We start from the raw sequence: 14,164 nt of genomic DNA, 5'->3' as shown, positions 1-14,164 counted from the left end.
ATTTTAACCGAGTTTTAAAAAGTACTCAATTCAGTTTTTTTTTAGTGTTTGTCATCCCATAACTCCGTCAGTTGTGAATCGATTGATCGATGAATCGATTGATATATGTACTTACGGTCCCGTAGAAATTTTATCAAAATGGTCTCAGTAATTTAGTTTTGATATCTAATCTTTAATAACTAGTTATGACAACTGAATTTGGTTTTTATTCAATCGACTTCAAAAATACGGCTAAATTGAGTTTTTTTTTATACAACTTAGAATGGCAATCAAGCTGATGGCCCACCTGATGGAAAGTGGTAACCGTCGCCTATAGACATGAGCAGTACCATGGACATAACAGAGTATACTGTTTCGTCCATGATACCCCCCATGCGTTGCCATTCCTGAGGACCCAGGTGTTATTCCTCTGTACCCAGTAAATTCACGCCATATCTCACCCTTCAAACCGAAATACAGCCATGCAAACACAACTGCTTCACTGTAGAAACACGAATGGGAAAGAGGTACCGAAGCAATCGACTTTTGTACAAAGTCTCCCTCTGGTAGAAAAAAAAAAATAATCATACCGTATTTTTTTTTTACTATGAAGGCGGTAAACAAGCATACAGCCCAATTGATTGAAAACGCTCAATATAGTCTATGGTCGCCTGCAACACTATGGGCCGTCACGTGTGCGTCGCCGACCACGGAGAAATCTCAATATATCCTTTTTGAAGAACTCTATACTGTAGTCTAATTAAAGAGAACATGAAATATAAAATTTCGTGTCTCTAGATAGTTATATTTTTACAAAATTTGTAATAACATTTCTGCACGTACTGTTTGATTGGAAACTAGTGCGACTTTGATTGTGTTCCATTTCAGTGCAGTTTTTTTGTCTACGCCGAGTTTGGCTTTTTCGTAGTCGGTTAGTTTCGATTTCGTAAAAGAAATATTAATATCCGATGCAAAAACTGAGGTGTTAAGTTTGAAGCTAAGAACAAGGAATTACATAGAGGTAATGATAAAATAAAAACTGTTAATCATATGGTCGCCTCTTTTCTTCTTATGCAAATATAGATAGATAGATAGATACTCTTTATTGTTTCCTCCAAAAGATTACAATAGTAAACTTATTATAGATATAAACAATTACAAGAAATAATCACAATGAGAAAAGAATGGGCGGCCTTATCGCTTAGAGCGATCTCTTCCAGCCAACCTTTGGATGGTAAGGAGTAATTATAAACTGTACGATTGGAGGCACGATGAAGATCCTATTATTTCTGAATATGGAGATGTGATACATGTAATAATATAATAAGTAAAAACAGGACGAAAGATACGCTATCAGTTGCTAGTGCGTAGAAAATGTTTGATATGTCAATTATTTGGTAATGACAAATTTTACATTACTAGATTATATATTTGACACAGTTTATATAGAAATTATGCAAGCAGGTTGTATTTGAATTTGGTAGGGTTATACGGCCGTATAACAACTATATATATATATATATATATATATATATATATATATATATATATATATATATATATCTATAAATTCTCCACTAAACTGATATTATAAAGAAGTTAAGTCGACTGAGAGCTTTCAACGAAAACGTTGCCTAATCTGTTTAAGGTGTAGCAAAGTAATATAGAAAAAAAAATTTTTTTACAACACAGGGGGCAAACGAGCATGCGGTGACTACCGCCGCCCGTGATCATCCGCAATACCAGCAGCATCGTAGGTGTGCTGGCGGCCATTTAAAAAGGAATATGCTCTTTTCTTGAAGGTTATGTTGTCGTATCGGTTCGGTAATACTGCTTCTGGATGTTGTAGAAATATGTACGCCCTACGGTTATACCGTAGGGCTTACATATTATTTTTATTAAAAAAAAAAAACGACAAAATTTCACTTCGAACTAGGTAAAGAGTATTGTAAAAAATACATTCTAATATTTATTATTACTCACATTGAAATACGATCCAATTTGTACAAGTTATTTATTTATTTTACTATCCAATAGAATATAGAATAATGCAATGGACTCGTTACACCGCAGAACATTGAAAAAATGGATCAGCTTTTTGCAGTATCCATAGTTTTTTACTTAATCGAAGGCGAAACGGAGGCGAAATATTGTAAACGATGAAATGTAAGGTTCGTTCTACATTGTGCTACACGAAATATGCCAAATTACTCGAAGAAGAAAATGATGGCACAGCCTTATTTATTTATATGTCATTTAATATGTATTATTACTGTATAATAAAGTAAAGGTTTGGTTTGGTCATTTGGAGAGGATGGATGAAAGAAGAATTACGAAAGAGATTTATCGAACAAGAATGAATGGAGATGTCGGTAGGGGCCGCCCTAGACGGACGTATGTCGACCAAATAGGCGACGTGCTCAAGAAGGGCCAAATTAAAAGTACCCGTAACTGGCGAGCGTGTATGAAAACATTGATGAATGTGGAAGAAGCGAAAGAGGTTTGTTTGAATCGAAGCATTTGGCGTTCTATTGTTTCTGCCTACCCTAATGGGAAACAGGCGTTATAGATATGTATGTATGTATGTAATAAAGTAAAATATGACAGAGGTAATCAAATGTACAAAGGCGAGCTTAACTCTAACAGAGTTCTCTTCCAGCAACAGCCAAAGTGGAAAGGAGCATCAACGTCAGCGGGTAGAGCGGTGTACAGTATTGTGACAATTTTTAAACAAAAAGAATTAGACAGACTTATGTTTGTACATAACTAATTATTAGTATGAATATATACTTACATATACATACATATGTACATACTTACACATACAAATAAATATATGTTTATGAAGATAAAAGATTTTTTTTATACAACTTAGAATGACAAACAAGCTGACGGCCTATCTGATGGAAAGTGGTAACCGTCGCCTATACACATGAGCAGTACCATGGACATAACAGAGTATACTGTTTCGCCCATGATACCCCCATGCGTTGCCATTCCTGAGGACTCAGGTGTTATTCCTCTGTACTCAGTAAATTCACGCCATATCCTACCCTTCAAACCGAAACACAGCCATGCAAACACAACTGCTTCATGGTCGAAACACGAATGGGATAGAGGTACCCAAGCAATCGACTTTTGTACAAAGTCTCCCTCTGGTAATGCTGTAGATGCTCTCTCTCAATGATCTTTTATGTTCTTTTTTTACAATTCGCATCAACTCTTTTCGCATCACTATTTTTCCTTTTGCACTGGGAATATTGTCCCCATTAAAAGTTACCATCTCGGACCCTGATTTGACTGTCCTGAATCGTCCAGTGTTGTGAGATAAACATATGTTAGTGCTTCTGTGAATATAGTTTTTGTTATACTACTTTTGTGGCAAAAAGCACACGGTTCGTCTGATGGTAAACCGTAGCCTATGGGTGCCTATAATACCAGGGACGTCAAGCTGCGTTGCCGACCCTTAAGAGAGTTGAATACGCCCTTTTTGAAGAACCCCATGCTGTAGCCTGTAGGGCAGGAGGAGGCAGGAGGAGGGCAGGAGGAGTATCAAGTGTCCCAAACTTTTTTCCCCTTCTGTCCTCAATAGTTCTTATAATTTGTCTCTTTTCCTAGCAGTTTTTATGTCAGTAGTTGGCACGCTTGGCAGATGGATTAGCAACCGTAGTAAGACTTTAGAGATGTTTTAAGAGGGACACTGCTGTCTATCCATCGACCAACAAAATAATTAGATAGATATAATAATAAAAAAAAAATCCACAAGCAAATCCTGGTAATTCAATTTTAGTTCCAAATCTGTCGATACCCAAAACGATTGAGTTCTGTCTGATACAATCAACACCTAGCGTAGTGGTGATCATCAAGAACAATGTTGGCATGGAGCATGTCCGTACTAAAAGAATAAATTTAATAGCCGTGTAGTCCCGGTATAGAATGGACCACACTTTCCATTCCTGTGGGTATTGTAAGAGGCGGCTAAGAGAATTTAATTTACCAGAGGGAGACTTTGTACAAAAGTCGATTGCTTGGGTACCTCTGTCCCATTCGTGTTTCAACCGTGAAGCAGTTGTGTTTGCATGGCTGTGTTTCGGTTTGAAGGGTGGGATATGGCGTGAATTTACAGGGTACAGAGGCATAACACCTTGGTCCTCAGAAATAGCAACGCATGGGGGTTATCATGGGCAAAACAGTATACTCTGTTATGTCCATGGTACTGCTCATGTCTATAGGCGACGGTTACCACTTTCATTCTCATCGATCACCCGTCACTGGTGCTCCGCCAGCGTATCCCGTTAGCGCAGGCGGGGTTACCATATCATTTTCATCCATCAAAAAAAAAAAATATAAGACCTAAATGAGACTTCGAGCTGATTCGTAATGTGAGAAATGCTTTAAAGTTGACATAAAAAAACTAATCTGCACAGATAACTGCTCTGTGAAAAATCAAACATTACTCTGGGTACCTAGTTAAACACTTTCACTTTTGAACTATTTAAAATGTAGATTTTCTATTTGCTTGTACGTGGCTCGCGTTACTTCGACCAAAAAAAAGTATGTATGAAATCTATGTAACCAGTTCATTGAATTTGAAAATTGTATAAACTATACAGTGGATAGGAATTTTATGATAGTTATCGATAACGACGTACTTTTTTTTCGGTCCCGGATATTTAATTCCGAGTTTATTACTTTATTAATGGAGTTTTCTGTCTTATTAATATTACACAGGATTTTTTTATTTAAATTATATTAATACATATTTATAACTATCTACTTAGCTCTACATAACTATCTACATTCTAATTTTACATTTCTGGCTACAGATAACTATTTACATTTATGTTCTTGTATGTGTTGCTTAGATTTTTTTTCAAATTATTGTTTAAATCATACAATTGACAGAGAATACTAAATTTTAATAAGCAAAGAGAAGGATATAAAATTCGAACAAATGCATTCGCTTTTGAATTTGTAAAAAAAAAAAAACAAATGTTACTCGATTTTCTTTTACAACCAGCCAGTATGTTCTCTAGATAAAAAAAGTTTACATAGGTATTACTTACTTGGTAAGAATACCATTTCTTACCAAGTAGGTAATACCTAACCTACTTGGTAAGAAATGATATAATAATTGATTAATAATTTGAAATAGTATATGTTGCTTACACTTTTTTGATGTGTGTATATTCTATTTAATACTAATTATTTTTATTACTAATTGTTTAGCCTATATTATAGACCATATAGTCATAATATGTTCTTAATATAGTATTACTTGCTAGCGTTTAGTTTTCTCTTTTGATTTTTTTGTTACTGTTATATCGATGTATTGGATATAGGTATACATATAAGATATGTTATTTTAGTAACATAATAAAATTTTAACTAGACATTGTCATATTATCATCATCATTTTATTTGTCTGTCTGTATACGTATGTCTGTGTGAAAATTACAAAAGTAAATGTAGCTTCTGTTAAAAATTATTTAAACAAAAAAATTATTATGTTAACAATTGTTAATATAGTTTATTTTTTAAGTCAAAATAAACTTCACGTTTCGTACCAGATCCAAAAGTCCCCATAATGCTTGCTGCATTTCCACGTTGGATTGCCAGAGATACCCTTTGAGCTAGATAGATACCGGAACTGAGATTATGTTCGCTATCCACAATACGTTGACTCAACTCTTTTATAAAAGATTTCGCCTCCATTACTCACAGACCGGTAGTCTCAAAAGCAACGGGCACAAAGATATAAGTTGATTCGAGAAGTTTATATTTCGAATTATTTACCTTGGCAGCAGTTTCCGCAGCCGAGTCAACTAGATGAATCACAGCAAGTTTTATCCCGTAACAAACAGCAGCCTGTCTTCCATGGCACTAAAGTCAAACTATCAGGCCGTTGCCTATCCGTCCGATTCAGACCAGGCAGTTCCAGTACACAAGAGATATCGCTACTACGTATTGCCATCCGAATGATGTCGTCAGTAGCATGGTACTTGGGAAACTTCTCGGCACATCTCAAGCTGCTCAGTCCGTGATAACTCATGGAATCTACAAGCGCCCCACTAATGCATCGATTCTGTTTGAAAATATCGCATCCATCGCATAGCCTGTAAGTTACTTTGTAGTAAATATTTTTGTCAGATAATAAAATTATAACTTTTGGACCAATAATATAAAAATGTGTACAATGATAGAAAATTCAAGTCTAATACAATAGTATAAAGTACAAATCAAAATATATACATAAAGGTACAAAAGGCTGTCTTATCGGTAGGGCAATCACTTACAGACAACGTTTAGTTTAAAGAGAACAGATGAGTAGGTGGCGTAATTAATTATATCATATCTATTATTATATTGTTGCTTATAGGTGAATGCATAAATTGATTTTCTAATTTTGTCAATACAGTGGTTGTGTCGGCTCTTAAAAAACATAGTGATCACATGGTATATAGCTTGTATTAGAATCGGATTTCGTCTTAACAGCGACCTAATTGATCTTGACTCGTAATTTTGAGTGATGTTTTGAGACCTTGAAAATGGGCGGTAACTGAACTGGTTTTAACCGGTTCAGAGATATAAATGAACTTAAATCAATTAATCGATAATAAGATCGATTTGTCAGAACTGTTATTACGTTTTTAAAGTAACTAGTGGTAGGCCAGTGTACAAATTTCGACCATAATATATACTGTAATAAATGAATTTATTATGGTTATGTTTGACATTCAGTAAGACAATAGACAAATAATATTAACAGACAAACAATATTAACCTATTCTCAACTTGACCACAGACTTTAACAATAAATAAAAGAGTACAATATGAGTGAGTGTGTCAAATACATGGTAGTGTATTATATAATGTATTTTTTTATTGATTTAATGTATTTTTAAAAGTTGAAAATGGAATGATAGCCCCGCCTGCGACATCAGTATACGCTAACGGGGTACCAGAGAGCGATGATACGTGAGGATGAAAGCAGATTAGTAGGCCTATCGTGTCGAATTACACAAGAATTAAACCACAGTGATTTCCAGGGGAAAACGCTTGGAAGACGAGTTAATAGGGTGCATTGTTAACAATGGGACTATTAGATTCCATTATTAAAAATCCCTTTCCCCTAACCGTTTGGTTTAGGTGTTGAAAAATAAATTAATAAATAAAATACAAGTAAAATTTTAACTAGTTTATAAAGTTTCCTATTCTCACTTGTGTTTCTGTTATAAAGCAGTTGTGCTTGCAGTGTTTTTATACCAATAAGGTGTAAAACAAGCAACGGCCCACCTGATGGTAAGCGGTTACCGTAGCCTATGAACGCCTGCAATACCAGTGGTAAAACGCGCGCGTTGACGACCCTGAAGGAACCTCTTTATCTGTTTTTCTTCTGAAGGACCCCATGCTGTAGTCTCTTGGAAAAACCTTGACAGAGAGCTCCTTCCATAACCTGAGCGTTCGTGGGAGAAAACATCTCTGAAACCGCGTTGTACGCGACCATCTAAGCTCTAAGATATGGTGGTGAACTCCCTGTCGTTGGCGAGCTGTACAATGGTAGAAAGTGGCCGTGGGCATCATATTGAACAATTTTATGGCTGTATTTCGATTTGAAGGGTGGTATATGGCAGTGAAATTACATAGTACAGAGGTATAACAGCTTAGACTTCAAAAATGGTAACATAGGACACATATATAATTAAATACCAAAGAGTATACGAGAACTCTCATTTAGAAATTTTAAAGATACATTAAAACATTGGCTTGTTGAGGAGTCCTTATACAGTGTGCAAGAGTTTTTGATACAAAAAAGTAAACAACCTACTTGAATTACCTATCGTGTTACAATGCAGCCGTTATCAATAGTCCAGGATTTGACAGTGACATTTCTTTCTTTTTTTTTTATTGTTGACAAGTGTCTGACATTTTTGTTTTTTTTTAATATAACATTTCGAATTTTAATTACTTATTTAACATTTATTCTTTTTAAGTTTTAACATTTGCACGCCTAATTATGGCGAAATATGAGGACTTATACTTATTGTAACATTTATACACTTACTATGTTTCTTGTAAATAAATAAATAAATAAATAAAGTCGATTGCTTGAGTATATCTGTCCCATTCGTGTTTCTACCGTGAATCAGTTGTGTTTGCATGGCTGTGTTTCTGTTTGAAGGGTGGGAAGGGTGGGATATGGCGTGAATTTACTGGGTACAGAGGAATAACACCCGAGTCCTCAGGAATGGCAACGCATGGGGGTATCATGGGCGAAACAGTATACTCTGTTATGTCCATGGTACTGCTCATGTCTATAGGCGACGGTTACCACTTTCCATCAGGTGGGCCGTCAGCTTGTTTGCCATTCTAAGTTGTATAAAAAAAAATATTCAAACGGCATTTATTAAATAAACAAAACCTTTGCATGATCGCCTGATAGCGGCTGCATTCACCTTAACAATTATTATGGTGAACTATTTATATTGTATGTTTAGTTATTTCATTAAATATATTATTTATGTATGTATGTATCTATATAATACAATTTTATCTTTGGCTGTTCATTTGGTCACACAGGGTTACACTCTGGGTTCTATGCTCGTGTTCGCGTAGCCTGACTTCAGGCTGCAGCTGAAAATCAGCGCTTTGCTTTTAAGCAAAACTATCACTGAGCTGTAGCCTATTTGGGTCACTGCGACAAACATGGCGAAAACATATTTTCGTATTTTATCTTTTGTTTTACATTAATATATTAATATATGACATGTACAATTTTAATGCTTTATAACTATAATATCGACTATTTTTAAATGTTGACATAATTAACTAATTCAATGTAACAATTAATATGTATTTAGAATAATTATTTGGACATACGTAATTGATAAATTTTTACTTAACATGTGCTAAGACAAAATTTGCATGCGTTTAGATAAGGCGAAATGTGTAGCTCAGTTACCATTTAAGACCTTTGTACCACATTTAGAGCAAATCAATTATTCTTATTATTAAAAAAAAAAAAAGTAAAAAAAAGTTAATTTATGTGGGTCATACGAGACGCAAATAAAGTGCTTATCTATCTATCTGCCACAATGCCTTCTGTTAGCCACGGCGCTGTTCACGTCTCTAGGCGACGTTACCACTTTCCATCGGGCGGGACGGCCAGCTTGTTTGCCATTTAACGTTCAATAAGAAAACAAAAATCGTGATTGTAATTCTGCACCATGTCTCGCCTTGTCATGGTAAAAAGAGACCATAGTTTCAATAAGAATTTAACTTTCAATTTCCCATGTATGTAGGTGGCTGCAGTTTTGTTTGTTTGTTATGGTATATTAAAATATATATTGATTTACTTATAGATCGATAATTAGAAAGCCATATTGCGGACTTGTTTTAATTCGACACGGCTCACTTGTCTGTAGGCTCGAGTGTTTAGAAAAAAAAAATCTTTCATCGACATACAAAAGGTGATAAAAACCGGTCAAGAGTACATTGGTCAAGTCAAGTGAGTAGAGTTTCGTAGCCGTTAGAGAAACGTAACACCACCTGCGACTAACTTCAAAATTTACGATTATTTTAAATATATCACCAGAGGGAGACTTTGTACAATAGTCGATTGCTTGAGTACCTCTGTCCCATTCGTGTTTCAACCGTGAAGCAGTTGTGTTTGCGTGGCTGTGTTTCGGTTTGAAGGGTGGGATATGGCGTGAATTTACTGGGTACAGAGGAATAACACCTGAGTCCTCAGGAATGGCAACGCATGGGGGGTATCATGGGCGAAACAGTATCCTCTGTTATGTCCATGGTACTGCTCATGTCTATAGGCGAATGTTATACAAAACAGTAACATTCTCTAGCAGTCAAGTTTACGATTAAGTTTATTCAGCATAATCTTGAAGAAAAGAGCATATTCCTTTTTAAAAGGCCGGCAGCACACCTGCAATGCCGCTGGTGTTGTGGGTGATCATGGGTGGCGGTAGTCACTTACCATCAGGTGAGCTGCATGCTCGTTTACCTCTTGTGTTATGAAAAATAAATAAATAAAGATTCTTCATAATCATCGTATCAATCAACTATCCACTGCTGGACATAGGTCTCCCCCATGAGAAGGAGTTAACTAGTAGTTACCACGCTTGGCAGGCGGGTTGGCAACTGCAGTTAGGTCTTGGTGGTCATTTAAGAGTGACGCTGCTGCCCATCCCTCGATCATAAAGTTCCCTTGGTCTTACGCCATCCACGAGATAGGAAGGGGTGGCCCATTCTATACCTGGACGGCCATGGGTGAAAGTGAAACATATTTATTTATTTATTACATTACATCTACTGGATGAGTTTTACAGTCTTCCAATACGCTCACCCCGGGGGGAAAGGGATTGTTAGCAATTGAGTTCGACAGCCCCATTGCTAGCAATATGCCCTATTAGGTCGACCTCCACGTGGTTCCCCCTGGAAACCATCGTGAACGATTCTTGTCGAATTCGTCACGATGGGCCAACTGACCTACATCATCCTCACCTATCATCCTTCACTGGTGCCCCGCCGGTGTATACCGATAGCGCGGGTTGGGTTACCATTCCATTATCATCCATTTAAAAAAAAATACGCTTATCCAGGAAATAATCAGTACAACAACAGATATAAAAAAAGAAATAATTTACATAAATAAAATTAATTTCTAAATTTCTGCACACAAACACCTTGTGGTCATTCGACGAGACTCCAGCAAGTTGGTGACATTTACATCGAATTTCAGATACCGGTTTAAAATATCATTGAGCAGTTTCAATGCAAGAGAGAGGGGAGCTTGCAAGCAAGCTGAAGTGGCAACGGGCTGGTCACATAGCTCGAAGAACCGACAACCGACGCGGAAGAAAAGTTTAAACGCAGTGCAGAACGACCCTCCACTAGATGGAGTGACGACCTGAAATGCATTGCAGGCAGTCAGTGGATGCAGGTGGCTCGGGACTGTTCCTTATGGCAGTCTATGGGGGAGGCTTATGTCCAGCAGTGGACGGATAATGGCTGAAATGACGATGTTGATAATTGTTAAGGTCTTATTTAAAACCATATATATATATATATATTCATGGGGTTTTATATAATGTAATTATATAAAACCCCATGAATTATCATGGGGTTTTATATAATTACATACAACTTTGCCCCTTAATGCTACATATTTTACAATATCATAATAACTGTACCTCTTAGATTATATAGATAGAGTGTCTCCATACAAATGCTTCGAGAAAAACAAGTCAACTTTTTCATACAATTTCGCGTGATAAATAGTTACGAGCGATTCCTTTATAACTTCTATATTTATTTTGTCTTATAATTTCTGCATCTTTTTAATGCGTAAACACTAATTTTGTTTATTAAATAATACGTCAGGACACAATTCATACGTAAATATATAGAATACAGATAAAAAAACGAGTCAGCTAATTTGACAATTAGCTGACAAAAAGTTGTCACGTTTTTGACACTCGACGCTCTATCTATACATTCTAAGAGTAGTACAAAATTAAAAAAAAAAAAGTGATTGAACGTTCCAAATTGTTGGTAGTTTACACTGTCTTAGTTTTCTGATAATTTTAGTAAAATTTGATATATAGATAGATAACCTTTATTACCAGTATTAAGAAAATAAAAAGTTAAAACAATAATGTTTAATGTTCTTTCTGTCTGTATAATCTAAGCTGTACTTCTTCTTTTCATTAATGGCAATTGATCGCCATTTTTAAGACCATTTCTGCCAGCGTCATGTATAAGAGGCTCGTACTGGAGATAGGAATTATAACTAAACCACTGGTCTAACTTTGAACTTTTTGGTATAAAGCTGAAAAAGACAACACAATATGAGCCAGTAATAAATATCAATACGAAAATCTTAAATATATGTTCTCTATGAATATATAAAATAAATACATAATATAGAATTTATAGTTTGATATTATTGTTTTTTAAAAAATTTACCATAATCCATAAAATATTGGGGTTTTAAGTAAAAGAAATAATTAAAAGATTACTTAAGTTAGTAGGCTGGGGAATAAGCTGTACTTATGTTTGTAATAATAAATGATTGATGACTGACTGACTGATTGATGGATCGATACATTGATTGCAATCGCGTGATATGGTCGCAAAAAAATCAGACGAACGGGGACCTCTCTCGTACGGAAGTCGTAAAAAACAAATCTCTCGAACGCCTAACAATTTCGACATCACTATGCAGATAGTCAAACAAATACGAAACCACAATTGAGTAGATATACATATATATAAAACTCTCGTGTCACGGTGTTTGTTACCAAACTCCTTCGAAACGGCTTTACCGATATTTATGAAATTTTGTGTGCATATTGGGCAGGTCTGAGAATCGGCCAACATCTATTTTTCATACCCCTCAATGATAAGGGTGACCCACCCCAAAATATTTTTTTTTATTTTTTTGACAATTTTTTTTTTATTTTTATTTTATTATAATTTAGCATTGAAAAATACATACAACTTTAAATTTTCATCGTTTTACGATCAACCCATGTATTTTAATTGCGATTTTTATATTTCGCAATAAGTGGTAAAACAACGTTTACGGGGTCAGCTAGTATATATATATATATATATTCCTTTATATTTATGTATGTATTACTTATTTTGTATGATCATTACATCAGCTTTTAACTGTCCACTGCTGAGCATAAGCCTCCCCCTTGGGGGTATTGCCAGTAGTTGCCATGCTTGGCAGGCGAATTGGCAACCGCAGTTAGGCTTTAGAGATGTTTTAACCCTTAAATACCTAAAGTTTCCAATTTGATACCGAAGTTATAAATCGCATTGGGCGCCTACAATCGATTTTATTTTAATATTTGACTGTTTACATGTTACCAAATGTTTTTTTTTTTAAATAAATATATAAAAATATCGTTTTGATTTTTTCTACTATTTTTCCCCATTAGTAAACACAGTAAAGGGTACACTTATATATTTTTTAATTTGATTTAAAAAATCAGGCTTTTAAGGGTTAAGAGGGACGCTGCTGCCCATTCCTCTATCATTTAGTTTCTTTAGTCGCCTCTTACGACACCCACGGGAAAGGAAGGGGTGGCTTATTCTATGCTGGGACCACACAGCCACCAATATAGCGTCTATTACCCGAAAATAATATAGCTTTCTATAGGTCAAGGATTTTTTAAAACCGTTTATGTAGTTTTTATGTATCCATTAAAAAAAAAAAACAATATTATCAAATCTTTCCTTTCTATTATTAGTTTAAAAAGTAATTTAATAAGTAGGCATATGCCGGTCAAGTGGACAAAGCCACGGGTATAAATTAGTTCATAATATTGGTGACGATTGCGGCCAACTTTCGAAGAAATGTTTTCGAAATATCTCTACTTCCTAACATTGTAAAAATGAAAGTTTTGAGTGCAAAGACAGCGAAGTGATTGGCAACAAGGCACGAGATTCTTGTTTATAAAGCAGTCATTAAAATTTTGCATTTTAATGGCAAAAGAAAACCTTTTGAAAACTTCATAAGTACATTTAAAATATTTATACGGTATATATACCCATTATACGGGTCGTACCAATGTCCCTCGTTCCGTCGTGGAGGACAATCGTGAACAGCTTGTGTCTAAAATCGAGAGAACGTTAACTAGAGTCTCCGATTGGGGCCAACAAAACTTAGTCCACTTTAACCTCGCTAAGACACAAGCTTGCGCGTTCACCGCTAAGAAAAACCCCATTTGATGTGGCCCCACAGTTCCAAGGCACGTCTCTTAACATCTCTAAAAGCATTGGGATCCTTGGTGTCGACATCTCAAGTGATGTACAGTTCCGTGGCCACCTCGAAGATAAGATGAAGCTGGCATCTAAAAAACTCGGTGTGCTCAATAGAGCGAAGCATTACTTCACGCCGGATCAGCGATTAATGCTGTACAAATCGCAAATCCGGCCCCACATGGAGTACTGCTGTCACTTATGGGCCGGAGCACCTAAATACCAGCTTGAACCTTTCGACTCGTTGCAACGACGAGCTATGAGAATTGTCGATGATCCCAGGCTTACAAGCGGTATCGAACCCTTAAATCTTAGGAGAGAATTTGCCTCACTCTGCGTGTTCTACCGCCTGTATAATGGATTGTGCTCAGAGGAATTGTTCAATATGATGTCCACA

This window comes from Galleria mellonella, unplaced genomic scaffold (genome assembly GCF_026898425.1).
Source record: "Galleria mellonella isolate WM207_F2 unplaced genomic scaffold, CSIRO_AGI_GalMel_v1 utg424, whole genome shotgun sequence".
NCBI classification, from domain to species: domain Eukaryota; kingdom Metazoa; phylum Arthropoda; class Insecta; order Lepidoptera; family Pyralidae; genus Galleria; species Galleria mellonella.
The sequence above is the reverse complement of the archived record's forward strand: the minus strand, read 5'-3'. Positions refer to the sequence as shown.